Below are 24,048 nucleotides of genomic sequence, written 5' to 3'. Positions count from 1 at the left end.
TAAAATTGCCTACAGCCATGTGTTATTATTTTAGGCCTTCGATGCCTGTCTGCGGTGACTCCTTCCACTAGGCCTCCACTGACCACACCACTGCTGCCCGTGTACCCCTGGAACCAATTTAAAATTGCCTACAGCCATGTGTTATTATTTTAGGCCTTCGATGCCTGTCTGCGGTCACTCCTTCCACTAGGCCTCCACTGACCACACCACTGCTGCCCGTGTACCCCTGTAACCAATTTAAAATTGCCTACAGCCATGTGTTATTATTTTAGGCCTTCGATGCCTGTCTGCGGTCACTCCTTCCACTAGGCCTCCACTGACCACACCACTGCTGCCCGTGCACCCCTGTAACCAATTTAAAATTGCCTACAGCCATGTGTTATTATTTTAGGCCTTCGATGCCTGTCTGTGGTCACTCCTTCCACTAGGCCTCCACTGACCACACCACTGCTGCCCGTGTACCCCTGGAACCAACATCAGAAAATATAAAAATAAGTATTTTGCTTATAAAAAAGAAAATACTGGAGAGATATCAAATGCAGACATTTTAACATTAAAAACAAACACATACAACAAAAATCTGGTACAGTACTAAAAATGGCCACCAGCTACAATAACTTTCTCCTGCAAGTAGTTAACTGAAAGGTTTTTTCAATTTTAAACACAGATATGGCATCCACCGAGTGTTGTCCTGTCGCGTCTTCTTTATATTATTGCCAAGAAGATGCAAAACAATGAAAATAATAAAATCATTATTTACCAAAAAAATAGAGTAAGTCAAAACCACATTGCAAATAAACATTCATTACAAATAAAGAAGCAGGGCGCGTCCGAGGGTGAGTATATACCTAATAAGAATATAATCACCCTCGGACGCGCCCTGCTTCTTTCCGACAGCCTTCCTTCCTAAGAATCAGCCCTTCCGTGGTGTAGAGAGAGGGTTTGTTACACTCCAAGGTGTTCCCCAGGTTGCCTTTCCTGAGCTTCGATCTTCCGGCTCTCGTTTAGTAGTTGTTGGAAACTACGCTGCATTGGGCCTACAAATTGGGTATGGGGTGTAGAGAGATGGTGTGTTCCACTCCAAGGTGTTCCCCAGGTTGCCTTTCCTGAGCTTCGATCTTCCGGCTCTCGTTTAGTAGTTGTTGGAAACTACGCTGCATTAGGCCTACAAATTGGGTATGGGGTGTAGAGAGATGGTGTGTTCCACTGTAGAGAGATGGTGTGTTCCACTCCAAGGTGTTCCCCAGGTTTCCTCTCCATTGCTTCGATCTTCCGGCTCTCGTTTAGTAGTTGTTGGAAACTACGCTGCATTAGGCCTACAAATTGGGTATGGGGTGTAGAGAGATGGTGTGTTACACTCCAAGGTGTTCCCCAGGTTTCCTATCCATTGCTTCGATCTTCCGGCTCTCGTTTAGTAGTTGTTGGAAACTACGCTGCATTAGGCCTACAAATTGGGTATGGGGTGTAGAGAGATGGTGTGTTACACTCCAAGGTGTTCCCCAGGTTTCCTCTCCATTGCTTCGATCTTCCGGCTCTCGTTTAGTAGTTGTTGGAAACTACGCTGCATTGGGCCTACAAATTGGGTATGGGGTGTAGAGAGATGGTGTGTTCCACTCCAAGGTGTTCTCCAGGTTGCCTTTCCTGAGCTTCGATCTTCCGGCTCTCGTTTAGTAGTTGTTGGAAACTACGCTGCATTAGGCCTACAAATTGGGTATGGGGTGTAGAGAGATGGTGTGTTCCACTCCAAGGTGTTCCCCAGGTTTCCTCTCCATTGCTTCGATCTTCCGGCTCTCGTTTAGTAGTTGTTAGAAACTACGCTGCATTAGGCCTACAAATTGGGTATGGGGTGTAGAGAGATGGTGTGTTCCACTGTAGAGAGATGGTGTGTTCCACTCCAAGGTGTTCCCCAGGTTTCCTCGCCAATGCTTCGATCATCATGCTCTCGTTTAGTAGTTGTTGGAAACTACGCTGCATTAGGCCTACAAATTGGGTATGGGGTGTAGAGAGATGGTGTGTTCCACTCCAAGGTGTTCTCCAGGTTGCCTTTCCTGAACTTCTATCTTCAGGCTCTCATTAAATTGTGGTTAAACGGAACAACTGCATTTGGCGTACTACTTGGTTTGGGGCCTACTATCGGTGTCTGCCGCTTCTTGCTGTTCTCCTGGTTTCCTGTCCTGAAATTCCGTTTTCAGGCGCTCGTTAAGTAGTTGTTAATGTTAGACTGCATTTGGCCTACTAGTTGGGTTGGGGCCTACTATCGGTGTCTGCCACTCCTTGCTGTTCTCCTCCACTGAACAAAGCTGTGCCGCCTGTTTACTACTGTTGCCAATTTTGAACTGCATTTCGACTACTTACTGATTTGGGCCTACTCTCTGTGTCAGCCTCTCATTCCAGTTGTCCTCCACTGCAATGCCCCCTGATTAGTCCTGTGTTACCAATTTTGAACTGCATTTAGCCCACTTTATTCTTTGGGCCTATATCTGTGTTTCCTCCTCATCCTGCCCATTGCCCAGCCAGTGATAGATGAGTCTGCTGGTACATTGACCCATAACGCAACATTTCCCGTGCACGCTACACTGCAAGATTGTGACCCTGCTGAAAGTCAGGTCCCCCTTCCCGCATACCATACCACCTTACACGGGGACAAACAGGAAGGTGCAGATGAAAGTGCAGGTTCCTTCATCAGGTGGGGGGAGGAATACTAGTTGGCGACGTCACTGGCACAGGGCCTCTCATGGTACGCAAAAGTGTTGCTGCCGGTGGGAGGCGCCCCCGCCGTGCAAACACACCGCTGTACTTTGAGGGGCCCTGTGCCAGTGCCAATGCCAACGAGTGGGCCCCCCCTGCTTGCTCAGGTTCACAGCACTTGCAAAGTTGAAATACTTACCTCTCCCTGCTCCACTGCCGTGACGTGATCCAGATTTCCTGGGCCCACTAATTACTTGAACCAGCCCTACCCACCACAACTTTAGCCAAATGAACCCCAATTTCAAATGCCTTCCAATTATTATAAGGTAAATTACGCTTGACAAGCTTCATTAAGAAGAATGGATGGTTTTGACATTAAAATGGGCACTCTAGGTGTTTTCCTGGCCCCCACTCACTGCCGACTATGCTGCCCCATTGACTTGCATTGGGTTTCGTGTTTCGGTCGATCCCGACTTTACGTCATAATCGGCCGATTTCACTCGACCCGACTTTTGAGATAGTCGGGTTTCGCGAAACCCGGCTCGACTCTAAAAAGGTCAAGGTCGCTCAACTCTATTGGAGAAGATTAAGAAGGAATTGGTGGAATTTTTTGAGATAAATGAGGGTAGCGTAGATGTGCTTATTGTGTGGGAAGCCATGAAAGCGTACTTGAGAGGGCTGTTGTTTAGGGATATTAGCAGGTGTAAGCGGAAATCGAGAGAGGCAGAGAGGTTGGCGATAGATGGGCTGAGGGTGTCTGAAGATGAGATGGTAATAATGGGTACTTTGGAGGCTGGGAGGAGGTTAAAGGCAGCTCAAAGCCAGCTAGAGGCGGTCTTGCTGAGTAAGGCTGAAAGGAAGAGGGAATTCATGAATTTGGCCTATTACCAGGAGGGTGAATCAGTGGGTCATTTGCTGTCGCTGGTGGCATCTGCCCAGAGAAATACTTCCTTTGTTCACTCTTTGGTGACTGGGAGTGGTGTTGCTGTTTCTGAGACTTCAGAGATTTTGGAGACTTTTGCAGATTTTTACGCAGACTTATACTCCTCTCGGGTAGATGGGTCAATGGAGGACACGGTGGCGTTCCTTGAGGAGTTGGAGCTCCCGAGGCTGAGTGACACAGCTAGGGAGGATTTAGAGGCTCCCATTACGGAGGAGGAACTGGGACGGGCATTGCAGTCGATGGCTAATGGGAAGGCGCCTGGCGTAGACGGATTTCCTGCCGAAATTTATAAAAGCTTGGGGGAAGTGTTGATCCCTAAATTGAAGGCGGTCTTGGAAGAGGCTACGAATGGTGGAAGGCTACCGGCATCTATGCGGGAGGCCACAATAGTGGTGATTCCAAAGGAGGGGAAAGACCCGACACAGCCGGATTCATATCGGCCAATTTCTTTGCTTACTATCGACGTTAAACTCCTGGCTAAGGTGTTGGCGATGAGGTTGACAAGTGTTATTTCTGGCCTGATACACTCAGACCAGTCTGGCTTTATGCCTGATAGGTCAACTGCGATTAATCTACGAAGGCTGTATATGAACTTGCAACTCAAAGCCGATAACTGTGGCCAGAGAGTTATTGCATCTTTAGACGCTCACAAGGCGTTCGATAGTGTGGAGTGGGGGTATCTCTGGCAGGTGTTGCGAAGAATGGGGTTTGGACCGCAGTTCATATCATGGATTCAATTAATGTACTCGATGCCGATGGCCAGGGTTAGGGTAAACGGGGAGTTGTCACGGACCATACAATTGGCTAGAGGGACGAGACAGGGGTGTCCGCTTTCCCCCCTTTTGTTTGCTCTGGCGGTGGAACCACTGGCCGCTACGCTTCGACAGTCTGATGAGATGACGGGGTTTAAATATGGGGTGATTGAAGAAAGGGTGGCGTTGTATGCGGATGATATTTTGTTGTTTCTGGCTGACCCGGTTGCATCCTTGGAGGGAGCCATTGGGATTATTGAACGTTTCGGATCAGTGTCGGGACTTAGGATAAATTGGAGTAAGTCTATCTTGTTTAAGGTGGACGATGTGGATGGGGAGCCATTGGAGGACGGGCGACTGGAGGTGACGAGTAAATTTAAGTACCTGGGAATATGGGTATCTATGCCGGTCACTGACTATATACATGAGAATCTGACTTCAATCTTGGGTGCCCTCAAGGCAAAAGCGGATGCATGGCTTAAGCTACATTTGTCTGTGGTAGGCAGGGTGAATCTTATCAAAATGATTCTGATGCCGAAAATACTGTATATTCTTCACAATGCGCCGGTTTGGATACCACGTGGGAGATTTAGACAGATCAACTCTCTGTTTAGGAATCTGATTTGGGGGAGGCAACATCCGCGTATCAAACTGGAGACACTTCAGCGACCCAAGGATGATGGGGGTCTGGCATTGCCTAACCCTGAGTTGTACTTTCTTGCAGCCCAGAGTCAGCATTTAAGGGGCTGGGCGCATGAGGGGTCATCTGGGGCAGTACAGCGGTTGATGGAGGTGGTGACAAAAAGAAGGCCAGTGGTGCAATGTTTGGAGGATGGATCCTTGGAGAGTTTGGGGAAGTTATATCCGACTTTGCTGTTGATACGCAAGCTGTGGAGTAGATTGAGGCACATACGTGGGATCACGGACTTGACTAGATACTCGCCGCTATGGCATAATAACAATCTGAAAGAATTTGAGGCATTGGGGGTACTGATAGAGTGGTTGGGCAAAGGGATTCAGTATGTGTATCAAATAATTGAACAAGGTGAACTGAAATCATTTTCCCAATTGCAGGCGGAATTTGGTCTTGGGTCTGCAGGGGAGTATCAATATTTGCGGATGAGGCATGCCTTTGGAGCTCAGGGTAGGAACGGAGGTATTAGGATTCAAAGGGATATAGTACTGGAGTATGTGTGTAATGATGGGACGACTGGAGGAGTCATATCCACTCTGTACAGGGATCTGTTGCACACTTTTCTATTGGGGTTTCCAATAATGGCAAGAGCTAAATGGGAAAGGGATTTGGGCCCAATGGAGAATGAGACTTGGGAGTCGGTGTTGGAATGGATCCCAAGACTGTCGCTGAGTGAACCGTATAGACTGTCACAGCTCTATGTGATACACAGAGTTTATAGGTCTCCGATGGTGTTATATAAGGCAGGATTGCGTAATGACTCTGAATGTCCGAGGTGTAGGTCTACGGATGCAGACATTTTCCATATGATGTGGACATGTCCGAGGTTGGCTGCCTTCTGGGTGGTAGTTTTGAGTCGTATGGAAGGTGCGTATGGATGCACGGTGCCAAGGGATCCAGTTGTCTGTTTGTTGGGATGCGTGGATGAGATTGGAGTGGATAAACACCTAAAGATAGCTATAGCCAGATTATTGTATATGGCTAGGAAGGTGATAGCTAGAAACTGGATTAGGGAAGAGCCGCCGTCAAGAGGAGAGTTCCTCCAGTATGTGAAACAGGGCCTGACACTAGAAAAAGGGATTTATAAGAAGAAAGGGAAAACTGAAACGTTCAATAAAATGTGGTCTCCATGGATTGCTATGGGATAGTAATGTGAAGTGTGGCTTATACGAATGGTTGAGGGATTAGATACTCTATTGTTTTAATGATGGTAGTAATTAACAAGATGAGCTGCTTTGTGGGGTGGGGGTGGGGGGCTTTGGGATCGAAGGGGGCTGTTTGAAGGGGGAGGGGGGGAAATACTCTATATTGAAAATGTAAATGTAACATGTTAATTGCCTTGTTATTCTTAATAAAAATTTATTTGAATTAAAAAAGAGTACGGAGATCCAAGTGCGACCCCACCGGGAGGGGGACATGGGTATTGGTCAAGGCATCAGACGCCCCTATATGCCCCGTAAAAATAGTTAAAAACTATGCGCTAGTAAGACATCCGGGTAGATTCCTCCTTTCACACACCGACGGGTCCCCTCTTACTAAATATCAATTTCAAGCGATTTTTAGACAGTGCCTAGAGGCACTCGGCGTGGCTCCAAAGGAATATGGGACACATTCCTTCCGAATAGGGGCGGCGACCGAAGCAGCTAGAGCGGGGTATCGGAAGTCGAGGTGCAGAGAATGGGCCGCTGGAAATCCGCATGCTTTGCAAGATACATAAGACCAGACCTGCTCTAACACTTCTTGTCTCTTACAGGCAGCTTTAAGCCCACAGTTTGGGTAGTGGGGCATTCTTTTGTCTACTGGGCGTGCAAAAGGGCCAAACTCAGGACGGGGGGAACCAATTTTGGCTTCCCGAATTTGGAAGTCAACTGGAGAGGCGTCAGAGGGCTTCGATGGCGTCAGATCTTCCCGGAGTTGGTCGACATCGCTAAGAAGGCCAAGGGGCCGGTGGTTCTGGTGCTACATGCCGGAGGCAATGATTTGGGCAAGCGGAAAGGGGCCGAGCTGTACACAGTAATGTCAACGGACATCGAGCGGTTTGTCTGTTTATTACCAGATATGGTGGTGGTGTGGTCAGAGATAATACCTCGAGCGGTCTGGCACGGAGCTAAGGACGTAAAAGCCATCGAAAACGCAAGAAAAAGGATTAACACAAAGATGTCGAAGTTTGTGAGAGAAAATTACGGCATTGTGGTTCGACACCAAGAGTTAGAAGGGAACAATTTAGCTTTACTAAGACATAGTACACGGACATCGGGCTGGACATATTCTTGGAGAGTTTGCGGGATGGTGTTGAACAGGCTCTAATGATGTTGTGTGGGGGTCGGAGTCTTGTGTAGGTCATACACATGATCCTCCGTGGCGGTAGGTAGAGGGGGGCAAAGGTTCGTAACCTCTCATCGGCTTGCTGGCCCAGCGGTCGTCGGCTGGGGCCTTCAGCAATGAGTGCGTCGCGATGTGTAATTGCCCTTCTCTACTTTGCAAATAATAAAACTGTGACCGACCTGTTCAACCCATCCTGGATTGTTGGTATCTTTTATTACGGAGTGGTGGGACGGGGGAAGGCACTGGTTACGACACACGGGTCTCTGCAGTCTGGTAGGCACGGTACTGTATAAGGAACGTGCCTCTGACTGCAGAGCCCCTAAGGGATAGCTAGAGGGGAAATCTGTGCAGTGCCCAATTCCCCCCTCCCACTACCTCCCCAGGTGAGGTCATGATTGGGACGCCCAGCGGACCAACCGGGGAGAAGAGGTGAGTCAGGCCACACCCTCAGGGGTTAAATTCTAGTGACGGGGCCAGGTTCTCCCTCTTTCTCCCCGGTTGACCCTTGGAAGCTGTTGTCCCACCCTCCCTCCCTTATAAATTGGTAAATGTGCTGTGCAATTACTGTTAAAATGTTTTGAATTTTAAATAAAAAAAAAAAAAAAAAATGTTGATGTTCTTTTATATACGTCACAGTGGCGGTAGGTAGAGGGGGGCAAAGGTTCGTAACCTCTCATCGGCTTGCTGGCCCAGCGGTCGTCGGCTGGGGCCTTCAGCAATGAGTGCGTCGCGATGTGTAATTGCCCTTCTCTACTTTGCAAATAATAAAACTGTGACCGACCTGTTCAACCCATCCTGGATTGTTGGTATCTTTTATTACGGAGTGGTGGGACGGGGGAAGGCACTGGTTACGACACACGAGTCTCTGCAGTCCAGATTCCCAGATGGGCTGTAGCTCCCCCAAATGCAGTGCCATCACGGACTTTGCAAACACAGCCTCTCTGTGCGCTATTCAGGACATCCGTCCCCATCAGGGACCGTCCAACACACAGGCCCTCAGGTCCAGGGCCTCCCCATGTGCTCTTCTGGGATCCAGTCCTACTCCCAGGACCTCCCAACACAGAGGCCTTCCAGGACCCTTCACAAGGACCAATCAGGTCCATGCATTCTCCACCATGTGATCACCATGGTCACGTTATATACTTGTAACCACTCCCATAGCTGGGAGGTGTGTGTGGTTAGTGAGACCCGCCCAGCTCTCTAACTAACCCTATGAACCTCCCTTTAACGTAAACAAACACTTGTGGAACTACAGGTCCCAGAACAACATTACTTCAGGCTTATAGCGCAGACTAAGTCTGCGACACATACCGGCCATTTACAATCATGCCTACCACTGACATGCATTCCCATGGCCTCAATAAACCTCCGTACACATTCTGAGGAGAGCATGCAGCGCCCCCTAGCTGTAACAGGGGTCACTGCATCACACTACATTCAAGCTGGTTCTCTGGAGTTGTGAACAGCTTGCCATTATATTTCTCAGAACTCATTCAGTGGAGTTACAGTTTTCAAGTTGTTAGTTTAGGTCATAGCAGTTGTTGGTGAGGAGGTCCGGGATGGCCTTAACTAAGGTGGTTGTGCAGCGCCCCAGGGTCCTGGTCGTTGCAGCAATGTCATTCTTCCACCAGGGGGAGTGATGTTACGTCTGAAGGCGATAAAGGAGATCACTTTACCAGGTATCACAAATCACACAACACACTTCACACTCCAGTCCGCCAGAGGGAGCTATGCTCCTATTTAGTAGGGCACTCTTCACAATTAGGTAAAACTAGTGGTCTGGATAGGAAGTGAGGCAGAAGCAAGCTGGGCTTGACCCAGTGAGCTGCTATCTGAGCTCCACTCAGGTAGTGGGTCCCTGACAGGGGTGGGATCCTGTCAGAGGCCTAGACCGAAGGCCACGGAGCTGCGTCGGCGCGACGTGCGGCAGCATCCTAAGAAAGAGACATTGAAGGAGAATTGTGTTGCAGAGAGTGAGAAACAAAGTCATAGCAAAAGGAGAGGAAACCAGAAGGAGTTCTGCCCTGTAAAAGGCTGCCTCCTTTCTGAGGCGCAGGATCCGGTAGCCGGAACACCGAGGGAGTCATTATCTCCAAGCCTGGCTCCAGAGACCGGCAGGACAGCTAATTCCATATTAGTTGTCCGACCTTTACCCAGGAGGCACGGTAGCAACGATGGGAGGTCGGGGTATCCTAGAGCTCCTGTAAAAAGCCTCAGCTCCTGTAAAAAACATCAGTTGTGAGGACCTTATGAGAAGCTTAGCAGTAAGGTACTACAACATCCAGGCGCTAGAGGAAGGCTACTGATTTCCACCTGGAGAAGGGGACTCTGGATTTGCCTTCAGACCGGCCGGACTCTGCCAGCCCTGTGATCCGGTGCTCTAGACTGTGGACACTGAAGCCTTCAGTAAAGGTAAAGAGACTGCACTCTTGTGTCCTCGTTCTTCACTGCTCCAAACACCATCCACCATCTACACTCTGGGAAGCCCTGGGGACATACTTCACCTGTTGGAAGTTATACCAACTAGCTGCCATAACACCACCCCAGCGGACCCCTAAGCTGCGTCAGTCACCCTGACCAAATACCACAGGTGGCGTCACAAACATTATCCATTTAAAGACCCTCCCCCGCTGCAGTGTCGCTGCAGTATGACACTCTGCCACTAAGGGGAGTGATGGTACGTCTGATGGCACTGAAGGAATTCTCCTGACCAGGTATCACCAGCACACATTACACTTCACACTCCGGCCACTAGGGGGAGCAAAAGGCTTTATTTATTGGGCCCCTCCTCACACTGGTAAAACTAGGGGTTGGATAGAAAGTTAGTCAGAAGCTGACTGGGTTGGATTCAGGAAACATCCCGTGGCAGGGGGTGTTGCAGGGAGAAGACACAGGGGGGGCCCTGTCAGGCGTGGGAACCTGGCAGGTGCCTAGCGAACAGAGCAGAACGTAACGGAGCGGCGCCTGCACCTCCTTGCGGCGGTATCCTAAGAAAGAGACAAGAAAGGAAGGATATTGTGGAACAGTGTAAACGAGATCAAGCAAAAAGGAGTACCAGTAGGAGTCGTGCCATGAGACCGAGGCAACATCCTACTGAGGCGCGTAGCCGGTGGCCGGAACACCGCGGGAGTAACTGACTTTAGGCCTTACTTCAAACTCCGCAGGACAGTTAATTATAGGTTGGCTGTCTACCTTAAATTTCCTAAGAAGACATAGGGGGCAACAGTGGGAGAGGGGCGTCTCTAGGGTCCCGGAAGACCTCCAGGCCTTCCCGTCATACGGGTGCGTCCTAGCCAAAACATACTGGGGGACGAGAAACTAGTAACATCTGGAACTAAAGAGAGAGAGAGCTGTAGAGAACGAACGAACGAGAACAGCAGTTGTGAGGACTATTCCGAATGCACAGCAGGGTAGGACTGCAACACACAGGCGCTAGTGGTGGGCAACGATTTCCATCTGCGAGGGAAACTCTGGAAGTGCCCATCAGGCCGGCCTGTCTCTGATAGCTCTGTTAAACGTGCTCTGGATTGAGGATCCTGAAGTCTTCAGTAAAGAGGTAAAGAGACTGCAACCTTGTGTCCTCGTTATTGCCTGCACCTCACACCATCACCATCCATCTTACTGGGAAGCCCTGGGGACATACTTCACCTGTGGGAAGGTATACCACCTAGCTGCCATTCCATCACCCCAGCGGACCCCACAGCAGCGTCGGTCACCCTGCGCTTAGTAACCCGATGTTTACCCTGGTTACCGGCATCGTTGGTCGCTGGAGAGCGGTCTGTGTGACAGCTCTCCAGCGACCAAACAGCGACGCTGCAGCGATCCGGATCGTTGTCGGTATCGCTGCAGCGTCGCTTAATGTGAAGGGGCCTTAAGGGTCCTGTCCTGCTGTCGTGGGATGCGGGAAGCTACTGCAGATACCAAAAGGGCCACGGCTGGTGGGCTCGGGATATCCAGCGCTGTACATCCATCCTGGTTGCTGCCAAGTCCTTGGAGGAAGAACGGGCTGAAGCAGCGGCAGCCGCTGCTGCTGTTCCTCGGATCGCTCACTGGACTCCCGCACTGCCAGAAATAGGCCTGGATTTGAGGCTTCCCAGACCCTTGAGGTCTGCCTGCCCGGTTAGGCCCTGGCAGAGGCCACCAGAGCAGAAATAAACCTCGGAGATCTGAATATGTACATAGTTAACTCTTTATCTTCAAACTGCTACCTTAAAGGGAACCTGTCACCCCGTTTTTTGAGATTGAGCTATAAATACTGTTAAATAGGGCCTGCGCTGTGTGTTCCTATAGTGTATGTAGTGTACCCCGATTCCCCATGTATGCTGAGAAATAACTTACCAAAGTCGCCGTTTTCGCCTGTCAATCAGGCTGGTCAGGTCGGGAGGGCGTGGTGACATCGCTGGTTCTTCCTCAGCTTTACGTTGGTGGCGTAGTGGCGTAGTGGTGAAGACACAGCGCGCGATCTGCGCTGTCATCCCTTTCGTCGGTGGGGGCGGCCATCTTCCTGGGGCCGCGCGTGCGCAGATCGAGTGCTCTGCTGCACGGGGCTTCAGGAAAATGGCCGCGGGATGCCGCGCGTGCGCATTAGAGATCGCGGCGGCCATTTTCCCAAAGCCGAGATGCAAACTCGGCTTTGGGAAAATGGCCGCCGCGATCTCTAATGCGCACGCGCGGCATCCCGCGGCCATTTTCCTGAAGCCCCGTGCAGCAGAGCACTCGATCTGCGCACGCGCGGCCCCAGGAAGATGGCCGCCCCCACCGACGAAAGGGATGACAGCGCAGATCGCGCGCTGTGTCTTCACCACTACGCCACTACGCCACCAACGTAAAGCTGAGGAAGAACCAGCGATGTCACCACGCCCTCCCGACCTGACCAGCCTGATTGACAGGCGAAAACGGCGACTTTGGTAAGTTATTTCTCAGCATACATGGGGAATCGGGGTACACTACATACACTATAGGAACACACAGCGCAGGCCCTATTTAACAGTATTTATAGCTCAATCTCAAAAAACGGGGTGACAGGTTCCCTTTAAACCGGTCCAGGGTTAACTCCTAGGGGTCCCTTTGTTTACCCGGGATCCCTATTGTTTATAGTTCTTTTTCTATTTTGGCACAGAGTTATCATTGTTCCAAAGACTGCCGGATCATGGACGGCGCATGATTCAAAACTGTTTTTGTATATAGTTTGCACCTTCTTAAAGGTGCTCCCAACTGGTTTTACAAGTGAAAGAAGACTTTGCGAAGATAATGCTTCTGGACATGACGCAGAAGGTCTTGCTTTCAGTGGACTTGCAGACAGAGAGAATCTGCACTGCTTTCTAGAGACTTGGGTCCCTCTTAAAGGGAATGTTTACATGATTGCTTTAATAAAACTTGAAACGTTAATAATGTTGATAGAGACTGAGGACAGGAAAGCTTGAAAGTGAACCCGTAGGGGTTAGAGAGAGAGTCCTCCTGAGAACTGCAGAAAGATGGTCGGCACAATGACAGTAGGCCCAGCCAAGGAGCTATGCGGTCCTGCATTGGGGAAGTTAGAATGGAAAGAAAAGTTGAGTTATTTATATAGTATTTTATAGTAGGCCTTTAGTGGGTTCAGCTTATACGCCCTTAAAGGAAAAGTTAACTTATTGTTCAGAGTTTGCACTTGATAGAATATTTTTAATTTTGTTTGTAACATTCAAGTGTCCTCACCTCCCATAAAGGGAAGCATTGTTCTATTTACTTGTTTTAGCATTTCAAAAATTTTGTATGTCTTTTGCTGCTATGTATTGTTGTTCTTCTTCCCAGTCCAGGAGTACTGGATTTAACCGGGGGGAGTGCAGCGCCCCAGAGATCTGGTCGTTGCAGTATGACACTCTGCCACTAAGGGGAGTGATGGTACGTCTGATGGCACTGAAGGAATTCTCCTGACCAGGTATCACCAGCACACATTACACTTCACACTCCGGCCACTAGGGGGAGCAAAAGGCTTTATTTATTGGGCCCCTCCTCACACTGGTAAAACTAGGGGTTGGATAGAAAGTTAGTCAGAAGCTGACTGGGTTGGATTCAGGCAACATCCCGTGGCAGGGGTGTTATGAATAGGTAATTCAGAACCACAATGGACCTTGAAGTTCAGAGCACACAAAGTGACCTGACAATAACCAAAAAACATAGGACGAGCTCTGAGACGTGGGAACTCTGCTGACCGCAATCCCTAATCCTATCCAACCACACTAGAGGCAGCCGTGGATTGCGCCTAACGCTCCCTATGCAACTCGGCACAGCCTGAGAAACTAACTAGCCCTGAAGATAGAAAAATAAGCCTACCTTGCCTCAGAGAAATACCCCAAAGGAAAAGGCAGCCCCCCACATATAATGACTGTGAGTTAAGATGAAATTACAAACGCAGAGATGAAATAGATTTAGCAAAGTGAGGCCCAACTTACTGAACAGACCGAGGATAGGAAAGATTGCTTTGCGGTCAACACAAAACCCTACAAACAACCACGCAGAGGGGGCAAAAAGACCCTCCGCACCGACTAACGGTACGGAGGTGCTCCCTCTGCGTCCCAGAGCATCCAGCAAGCAAGAAAAACCAATATAGCAAGCTGGACAGAAAAAACAGCAAACAAAAACAACACAAGCAAAACTTAGCTTATGCAGGATAGAAAGGCCACAGGAACGATCCAGGAGGAAGCAAGACCAATACTAGAACATTGACTGGAGGCCAGGATCAAAGCACTAGGTGGAGTTAAATAGAGCAGCACCTAACGACTTAACCTCATCACCTGAGGAAGGAAACTCAGAAGCCGCAGTACCACTTCCCTCCACCAACGGAAGCCCATAGACAGAATCAGCCGAAGTACCACTTGTGACCACAGGAGGGAGCTCGACCACAGAATTCACAACAGTACCCCCCCCTTGAGGAGGGGTCACCGAACCCTCACCAGAGCCCCCAGGCCGACCAGGATGAGCCATATTAAAGGCACGAACAAGATCGGCAGCATGGACATCAGAGGCAAAGACCCAGGAATTATCTTCCTGACCATAACCCTTCCACTTAACCAGATACTGGAGTTTCCGTCTCGAAACACGAGAATCCAAAATCTTCTCCACTATATACTCCAACTCCCCCTCCACCAAAACCGGGGCAGGAGGATCAACAGATGGAACCATAGGTGCCACGTATCTCCGCAACAATGACCTATGGAATACGTTATGGATGGAAAAAGAATCTGGAAGGGTCAAACGAAAAGACACAGGATTAAGAACCTCAGAAATCCTATACGGACCAATGAAACGAGGCTTAAACTTAGGAGAGGAAACCTTCATAGGAATATGACGAGATGACAACCAAACCAAATCCCCAACACGAAGTCGGGGACCCACACAACGTCTGCGATTAGCGAAACGTTGAGCCTTCTCCTGGGACAAGGTCACATTGTCCACTACATGAGTCCAAATCTGCTGCAACCTGTCCACCACAGTATCCACACCAGGACAGTCCGAAGACTCAACCTGCCCTGAAGAGAAACGAGGATGGAACCCAGAATTGCAGAAAAACGGCAAAACCAAGGTAGCCGAGCTGGCCCGATTATTAAGGGCGAACTCAGCCAATGGCAAAAAGGACACTCAATCATCCTGATCAGCAGAAACAAAGCATCTCAGATATGTTTCCAAGGTCTGATTGGTTCGTTCAGTCTGGCCATTTGTCTGAGGATGGAAAGCCGAGGAAAAAGACAAATCAATGCCCATCCTAGCACAAAAGGCTCGCCAAAACCTCGAAACAAACTGGGAACCTCTGTCAGAAACGATGTTCTCTGGAATGCCATGTAAATGAACCACATGCTGGAAGAACAATGGCACCAAATCAGAGGAGGAAGGTAATTTAGACAAGGGTACCAAATGGATCATCTTAGAGAAGCGATCACAAACCACCCAAATGACAGACATTTTTTGAGAGACGGGGAGATCCGAAATAAAATCCATAGAGATATGTGTCCAAGGCCTCTTCGGGACCGGCAAGGGCTAAAGCAACCCACTGGCACGAGAACAGCAGGGCTTAGCCCGAGCACAAATCCCACAGGACTGCACAAAAGAACGCACATCCCGCGACAGAGACGGCCACCAAAAGGATCTAGCCACTAAATCTCTGGTACCAAAGATTCCAGGATGACCAGCCAACACCGAACAATGAACCTCAGAGATAACTTTATTCGTCCACCTATCAGGGACAAACAGTTTCTCCGCTGGGCAACGATCAGGTTTATTAGCCTGAAATTTTTGCAGCACCCGCCGCAAATCAGGGGAGATGGCAGAGACAATTACTCCCTCTTTGAGAATACCCGCCGGCTCAGACAAACCCGGAGAGTCGGGCACAAAACTCCTAGACAGGGCATCTGCCTTCACATTTTTAGAGCCCGGAAGGTACGAAACCACAAAGTCAAAACGGGAGAAAAACAGCGACCAACGAGCCTGTCTAGGATTCAACCGTTTGGCAGACTCCAGATAAGTCAAGTTCTTGTGATCAGTCAAGACCACCACGCGATGCTTAGATCCTTCAAGCCAATGACGCCACTCCTCGAATGCCCACTTCATGGCCAGCAACTCTCGATTGCTAACATCATAATTTCGCTCAGCAGGCGAAAACTTCCTGGAAAAGAAGGCGCATGGCTTCATCACCGAGCAATCAGAACCTCTTTGCGACAAAACAGCCCCTGCTCCAATCTCAGAAGCATCAACCTCGACCTGGAACGGAAGCGAAACATCTGGTTGACACAACACAGGGGCAGAAGAAAAACGACGCTTTAACTTTTGAAAAGCTTCCACAGCAGCAGAAGACCAATTGACCACATCAGCACCCTTCTTGGTCAAATCGGTCAATGGTTTAGCAATACTAGAAAAATTACAGATGAAGCGACGATAAAAATTAGCAAAGCCCAGGAACTTTTGCAGACTCTTCAGAGATGTCGGCTGAGTCCAATCATAAATGGCCTGGACCTTAACAGGGTCCATCTCGATAGTAGAAGGGGAAAAAATGAACCCCAAAAATGAAACCTTCTGAACACCAAAGAGACACTTTGATCCCTTCACAAACAAAGAATTAGCACGCAGGACCTGGAACACCATTCTGACCTGCTTCACATGAGACTCCCAATCATCCGAGAAGACCAAAATATCATCCAAGTATACAATCAGGAATTTATCCAGGTACTCTCAGAAGATGTCATACATAAAGGACTGAAATACTGATGGAGCATTGGCAAGTCCGAATGGCATAACCAGGTACTCAAAATGGCCCTCGGGCGTATTAAATGCAGTTTTCCATTCATCGCCCCGTTTAATACGCACAAGATTATATGCACCACGAAGATCTATCTTGGTGAACCAACTAGCCCCCTTAATCCGAGCAAACAAATCAGATAGCAGCGGCAAGGGGTACTGAAATTTGACCGTGATTTTGTTTAGAAGGCGGTAATCAATACAAGGTCTCAGCGAACCATCCTTCTTGGCCACAAAAAAGAACCCTGCTCCCAATGGCGATGACGACGGGCGAATATGACCCTTCTCCAAGGATTCTTTTACGTAACTCCGCATAGCGGCGTGCTCAGGTACAGATAAATTAAACAGTCGACCCTTAGGAAACTTACTACCAGGAATCAAATTGATAGCACAATCACAATCCCTATGCGGAGGTAGGGCATTGGACTTGGGCTCATCGAATACATCCCGGTAATCAGACAAGAACTCTGGGACCTCAGAAGGGGTGGATGATGAGATAGACAGAAATGGAACATCACCATGTACCCCCTGACAACCCCAGCTGGACACAGACATTGATTTCCAATCTAATACTGGGTTATGGGCTTGTAGCCATGGCAACCCCAACACGACCACATCATGCAGATTATGCAACATCAGAAAGCGAATATCCTCCTGGTGCGCAGGAGCCATGCACATGGTCAGCTGGGTCCAATACTGAGGCTTATTCTTGGCCAAAGGCGTAGCATCAATTCCTCTCAATGGAATAAGACACTGCAAGGGCTCGAAGACAAACCCACAGCGCCTAGCAAACTCCAAGTCCATCAAATTCAGGGCAGCGCCTGAATCCACAAATGCCATGACAGAATAGGAAGACAAAGAGCAGATCAAAGTAACGGACAAAAGAAATTTCGACTGTACCGTACCAATGGTGGTAGACTTAGCGAACCGCTTAGTGCGCTTAGGACAATCGGAGATAGCATGAGTGGAATCACCACAGTAGAAACACAGCCCATTCTGACGTCTGTTTTCTTGCCTTTCAGCTCTGGTCAAAGTCCTATCGCACTGCATAGGCTCAGGTTTATGCTCAGGTAATACCGCCAAATGGTGCACAGATTTACGCTCACGCAAGCGTCGATCAATCTGAATGGCCAAAGACATAGACTCATTCAGACCAGCAGGCATAGGAAATCCCACCATGACATCCTTAAGGGCTTCAGAGAGACCCTTTCTGAAAATAGCTGCCAGCGCACATTCATTCCATTGAGTGAGCACGGACCACTTTCTAAACTTCTGACAATAAATCTCTATCTCATCCTGACCCTGACACAGAGTCAGCAAATTTTTCTCTGCCTGATCCACTGAATTAGGTTCATCGTACAGTAATCCGAGCGCCAGAAAAAACGCATCAATATTTCATAATGCAGGATCTCCTGGCGCAAGAGAAAATGCCCAGTATTGAGGGTCGCCACGTAATAAAGAAATAATGATCTTAACTTGTTGAACTGGGTCACCAGAGGAGCGAGGTTTCAAAGCCAGAAACAGTTTGCAATTATTTTTGAAACTCAGAAATTTAGCTCTATCTCCAGAAAACAAATCAGGAATAGGAATTCTTGGTTCTAACATAGAATTCTGAGCCACAAAGTCTTGAATATTTTGTACTCTTGCAGTGAGATGATCCACACATGAAGACAGACCTTTAATGTCCATCACTACACCTGTGTCCTGAACCACCCAAATGTCTAGGGGAAAAAAAAGGCAAAACACAGTGAAAAGAAAAAAAAATGGTATCAGAACTTCTTTTTTCTCTCTATTGAGAAGCATTAGTACTTTGAGCCTCCAGTACTGTTATGAATAGGTAATTCAGAACCACAATGGACCTTGAAGTTCAGAGCACACAAAGTGACCTGACAATAACCAAAAAACATAGGACGAGCTCTGAGACGTGGGAACTCTGCTGACCGCAATCCCTAATCCTATCCAACCACACTAGAGGCAGCCGTGGATTGCGCCTAACGCTCCCTATGCAACTCGGCACAGCCTGAGAAACTAACTAGCCCTGAAGATAGAAAAATAAGCCTACCTTGCCTCAGAGAAATACCCCAAAGGAAAAGGCAGCCCACCACATATAATGACTGTGAGTTAAGATGAAATTACAAACGCAGAGATGAAATAGATTTAGCAAAGTGAGGCCCAACTTACTGAACAGACCGAGGATAGGAAAGATTGCTTTGCGGTCAACACAAAACCCTACAAACAACCACGCAGAGGGGGCAAAAAGACCCTCCGCACCGACTAACGGTACGGAGGTGCTCCCTCTGCATCCCAGAGCTTCCAGCAAGCAAGAAAAACCAATATAGCAAGCTGGACAGAAAAAACAGCAAACAAAAACAACACAAGCAAAACTTAGCTTATGCAGGATAGAAAGGCCACAGGAACGATCCAGGAGGAAGCAAGACCAATACTAGAACATTGACTGGAGGCCAGGATCAAAGCACTAGGTGGAGTTAAATAGAGCAGCACCTAACGACTTAACCTCACACCTGAGGAAGGAAACTCAGAAGCCGCAGTACCACTCACATCCACCAACGGAAGCCCATAGACAGAATCAGCCGAAGTACCACTTGTGACCACAGGAGGGAGCTCAACCACAGAATTCACAACACAGGGGGTGTTGCAGGGAGAAGAAACAGGGAGGTCCCTGTCAGGCGTGGGAACCTGGCAGGTGCCTAGCGAACAGAGCAGAACGTAAGAGAGCCGCGCCTGCACCTCCTTGCGGCGGTATCCTAAGAAAGAGACAAGAAAGGAAGGATATTGTGGAACAGTGTAAACGAGATCAAGCAAAAAGGAGTACCAGTAGGAGTCGTGCCGTGAGACCGAGGCAACATCCTACTGAGGCGCGTAGCCGGTGGCCGGAACACCGCGGGAGTAACTGACTTTAGGCCTTACTTCAAACTCCGCAGGACAGTTAATTATAGGTTGTCTGTCTACCTTAAATTTCCTAAGAAGACATAGGGGGCAACAGTGGGAGAGGGGCGTCTCTAGGGTCCCGGAAGACCTCCAGGCCTTCCCGTCATACGGGTGCGTCCTAGCCAAAACATACTGGGGGACGAGAAACTAGCAACATCTGGAACTAAAGAGAGAGAGAGCTGTAGAGAACAAACGAATGAGAACAGCAGTTGTGAGGACTATTCCGAATGCTCAACAGGGTAGGACTACAACACACAGGCGCTAGTGGTGGGCAACGATTTCCATCTGCGAGGGAAACTCTGGAAGTGCCCATCAGGCCGGCCTGTCTCTGATAGCCCTGTTAAACGTGCTCTGGATTGAGGATCCTGAAGTCTTCAGTAAGGAGGTAAAGAGACTGCAACCTTGTGTCCTCGTTATTGCCTGCACCTCACACCATCACCATCCTTCTTACTGCGAAGCCCTGGGGACATACTTCACCTGTGGGAAGGTATACCACCTAGCTGCCATTCCATCACCCCAGCGGACCCCACAGCAGCGTCGGTCACCCTGACCGAATACCACAGGTGGCGTCACGAACCCCTGACAGACTGCATCACCTTTATTGGACGCCCCTTAGCAGGGTCGCGGACCGGGTCTAGCCACCGTGACAGCCTCAGAACCGAACCAGAGAGGCCCGGTACCGATTAACCCGCGGTCCTGCGTCTGGGGGCCATCAACATACACATTAGATGGTTCGGCCAGCAGACTTTTCGGCTGACTCTACCATAGACATGAGTGCTCATTCTGTGAGCGCTCCTGTGCTGTAGAAGCGATGGCCGGGGGACCACCACAGTGCAGGAAGACTACTGTACACAAGATGAGGTTCAAACAACAAAGGATAGATTTATTGGGAGACAGGCAATGGAAGGGACAAGGAAGGTGCAAACAGGGGTTTACAATACGATACGATACGATACGATACACTTTATTGATCCCGTGGGAAATTATGGTATCACAGCAGCACAACTTAAATCATAAAAAACATAAAGGAATTACATAGTTGACATGACAGTTTGTTGACAGAAGAACATTATACATTATACATTAGAATAGGACATACACAACGAGTGAACTGAAATGTAGAGAAATAAGTAGACTTTTACCTTGGTGGTTTAACCCTAATGTTATTATTGTACATTCCCATGGCAGTTGGCACAATAGCAAAAGATAATGCACATGAGTTATCTTGTCTGTAAAATAGCACAGTGCTTCAACAATTACAAACTCAGAGTCTGTCTCACAAGCAACTTTACACAACAAAACAAATATCAATGCTACTCTGCATATAACCTCCCTGGCCTTTACTACGCAGGCCACATGGCTACCGTGCTCTAACTACTGAAGCCTGCACTAGGCCCTCACTGGTGCACCAAACAGGAACAAACTCACGGTGATGTTGGGGACACTGGTCCAGTCCCAGGGGGCCCCCGAAGTCCAAAACGGTGGTGCGCACGGATTCCTGTCAGCACTGCAAAGCGTGATCTTCTCGATGCTCCTGGAAACTGTAAGTCCCCTTCTAGTATCTTCGTGGCTTCACAAACCAGCACAGAACAGCCACCCTTTGCTGTAACCGGGAAAGTCTATTTAGCAAACGCAGTTCGTCTCAAGCTGTGTAATCTTTCTTGCAGCCAAAGTTCCTTCTTCCGGCCAGAACAGCACAAAGTTCTCTCAGTCCTCTCTAGAAACTTCCTCCCTCCACGCTGCTTCAGCTCCCTGCACACAGCACCGACCAGCTCATAACACTCATAAGAGTAGGGGAGAAAAGCAGAACATACCATCACACCAGACAAGGGGATGCCGCCTCTTAAAGTGATAGCGTGTTTCTTATTGTCCATAACAGCACCACCCTCTTACACTGTCCAAGAGAGAATTGTGACCAGGCATGTCATATAGCCTCTTATCTCAGGGAGACAATATGACTGGCAGCTTAAAGTCAGACACAATGCATCTATATTTCTACAACAATCGATTGTCCATGGTACCAACATACATTAGACTCTCAGCTGAAACCACCAATACGGGCAGGTGCAGAAGGCATTAGTTGAATGTGTATGGGGGAGCTTTAGACCTGTATTTACTTTTGTAAATCATTTTTAAAATGCTGTATATTCCTTTTTGAGAGTTTTCCTTCTTTAGCATTTGTAACAAGGTGGCACGGGGTGGTAGTCGTGGGCGAGTTCAATAAGCAACAGTCAGTGAGCACCCCGGCACCTTGAACATAAAAATATAAATAATGTCCCTTGTGCTGCATGTGCAGCATGCACCACTGTACACTCACAGACTCTGTCAGATTCCCCTCAGCTGCTGCCATGCCGGCTCCGCATTCATGAGCTCAGCGAATCACTTTAGAGACTAGCTTAACTTTATTAGACCACAGCATATTCATCTCACAGACAGCACAGTTGTCACAATCCATTTTTGGATTTGTGACAGATCTGGTTCCATGGAGTTAAACCTTTTTTCCTTTTGGACTATTGGGGGTTAATGTCAGTTTTTCTCCCCTGGAAAGCTGGTGTAATTGCATTGCTGCTGGGTCAGCTGATGAGAGCAGTGACCATTCCCACCATCCTTTAAAAGGTCACCTGATGCATCAGCTGACTGTCGGTGTTAGAGCAATCTGCAGTGACCAAGCTGGAGTAAGTAGCTCTCTGGGTGCAGTGGTGCTTCTGCTGACTTCACTTATCTGGTGCCTTTATTCTGCTGTGCGATGCTTTGCAGCAGAGAAAGCGAAGTGTAAAATTTTTGTTACCTTGTCCCTTTGGTGTCTGTCACTTCCCCCTGTGATTATTATCTGCAGTGGTGTGGCTAGTGCCCATCACCTGGCCAGTGCACTAGCCAGGGCAGAGTTAGGTGACAGTTAGAAATTAGGTATCCTGACGGCAGCGGGGGGAAGGACCCACATAGGGCATTAGGGGAGTGCAGGGTCAGTCTCAGGTTTGAGTTTAGATGGTGACCATTCCCCATTTCTTACGGGTAGGACCTTCTTGTACTTTCCCTTCTGCCATACGGGCAGACTCTAATATCTCTGTCATTTCTCTCTCTTTACTCTCGGCGTTCACGCCATACCTCTAGCCCGACTCTGTCCTGTCTGTGCTTTCCATTCCTCTGCCATCCGGGCAGCATCTTTGGACAGTTTGTGTCCCATCTGTACCTTCAGCATCACCAGCTCCCTGTCAGTCCATTGTCCGGTTCAAATAGGGAAAGGTGCTGGAAACGCCATCTCAGTTGCTCCTGCCCCGGTCCTGTTGAGCTGGTGCCCGACTGCACTATTCTACAGCCGGTAGGCCCCTTACTGCCATCTGCAGACTTATCCCCCATAACCTGCAACTGTCTCACTGTATGCATTCTGCCCCTTGGGCAGACTGTCCGGGTGTCTGACAGAACCAGAAAGTGTCTGTCCTATATCTCCCTGCTCTGTGCCCCTCCCATCTACTTATCTCCTTGCTGCCTGTTCCTAAACTGATACTCTTATCTATCCTATTCTCTATTCTAATCCTGCTATTACTCTATGCTACTTCTATCCCTAATCCTGAACATATACACAGTACATGGCAAATGCATGACATCACAGTACATAAACATTACATTTCACATTAAAGAACAATGAGGTGCCACATGTGACACAGGTGAACAGCGTTCAGGAAAGAGAAGGTACATGAGGGTCCCCGCCACCTCTTTACACATTTTTGAAATTTAATTTCATAAAAAGCTCATACATAGAAATGAATGGTTCTGACAATCTTTGTGCCTCTATGACAGAGCCACTACAAGACTCCTCTGGGTCATCCAGAGTCCTCTGGCGGCAGCATATTTAATGGAGAACAAAAAGGATCTGCTAAACAGACCTATTTCACTAACCTTGTATCTTCATTATAACCTAAAACAACTGTTCAGTACATTTAAATCTCTCTCCGCCCACCACTGCCACCTCCAACTCCCCTCATCTCTTCTGAGCAGTTTGCCACCTACTTCAAAAACAAGATTGATCAAACAAGGCAAACCTTTACTGTTCCACCACCCCAACCACTCCATATACCAGACCTCTGCCCTTCCCTAATAACTTCCATCTCTAATGTCACTGAAGGAGAGCTGTTATGATTAGGCAATTCAGTACCACAGTGAACATAGAGGTCAGAGCACATACAGTGATCTGACAATAATCCAAAAACATAGAACGAGCTCTGAGACGTGGGAACTCTGTTGACCGCAATCCCTAATCCTCTCCAACAACACTAGAGGCAGCCGTGGATTGCACCTAACGCTACCTATGCAACTCGGCACAGCCTGAGAAACTAACTAGCCTGAAGATAGAAAATAAGCCTACCTTGCCTCAGAGAAATACCCCAAAGGAAAAGGCAGCCCCCCCACATATAATGACTGTGAGTAAGATG

This window comes from Ranitomeya imitator, chromosome 4 (genome assembly GCF_032444005.1).
Source record: "Ranitomeya imitator isolate aRanImi1 chromosome 4, aRanImi1.pri, whole genome shotgun sequence".
In the NCBI taxonomy this organism is placed as follows: Eukaryota; Metazoa; Chordata; class Amphibia; order Anura; family Dendrobatidae; genus Ranitomeya; species Ranitomeya imitator.
The sequence above is the reverse complement of the archived record's forward strand: the minus strand, read 5'-3'. Positions refer to the sequence as shown.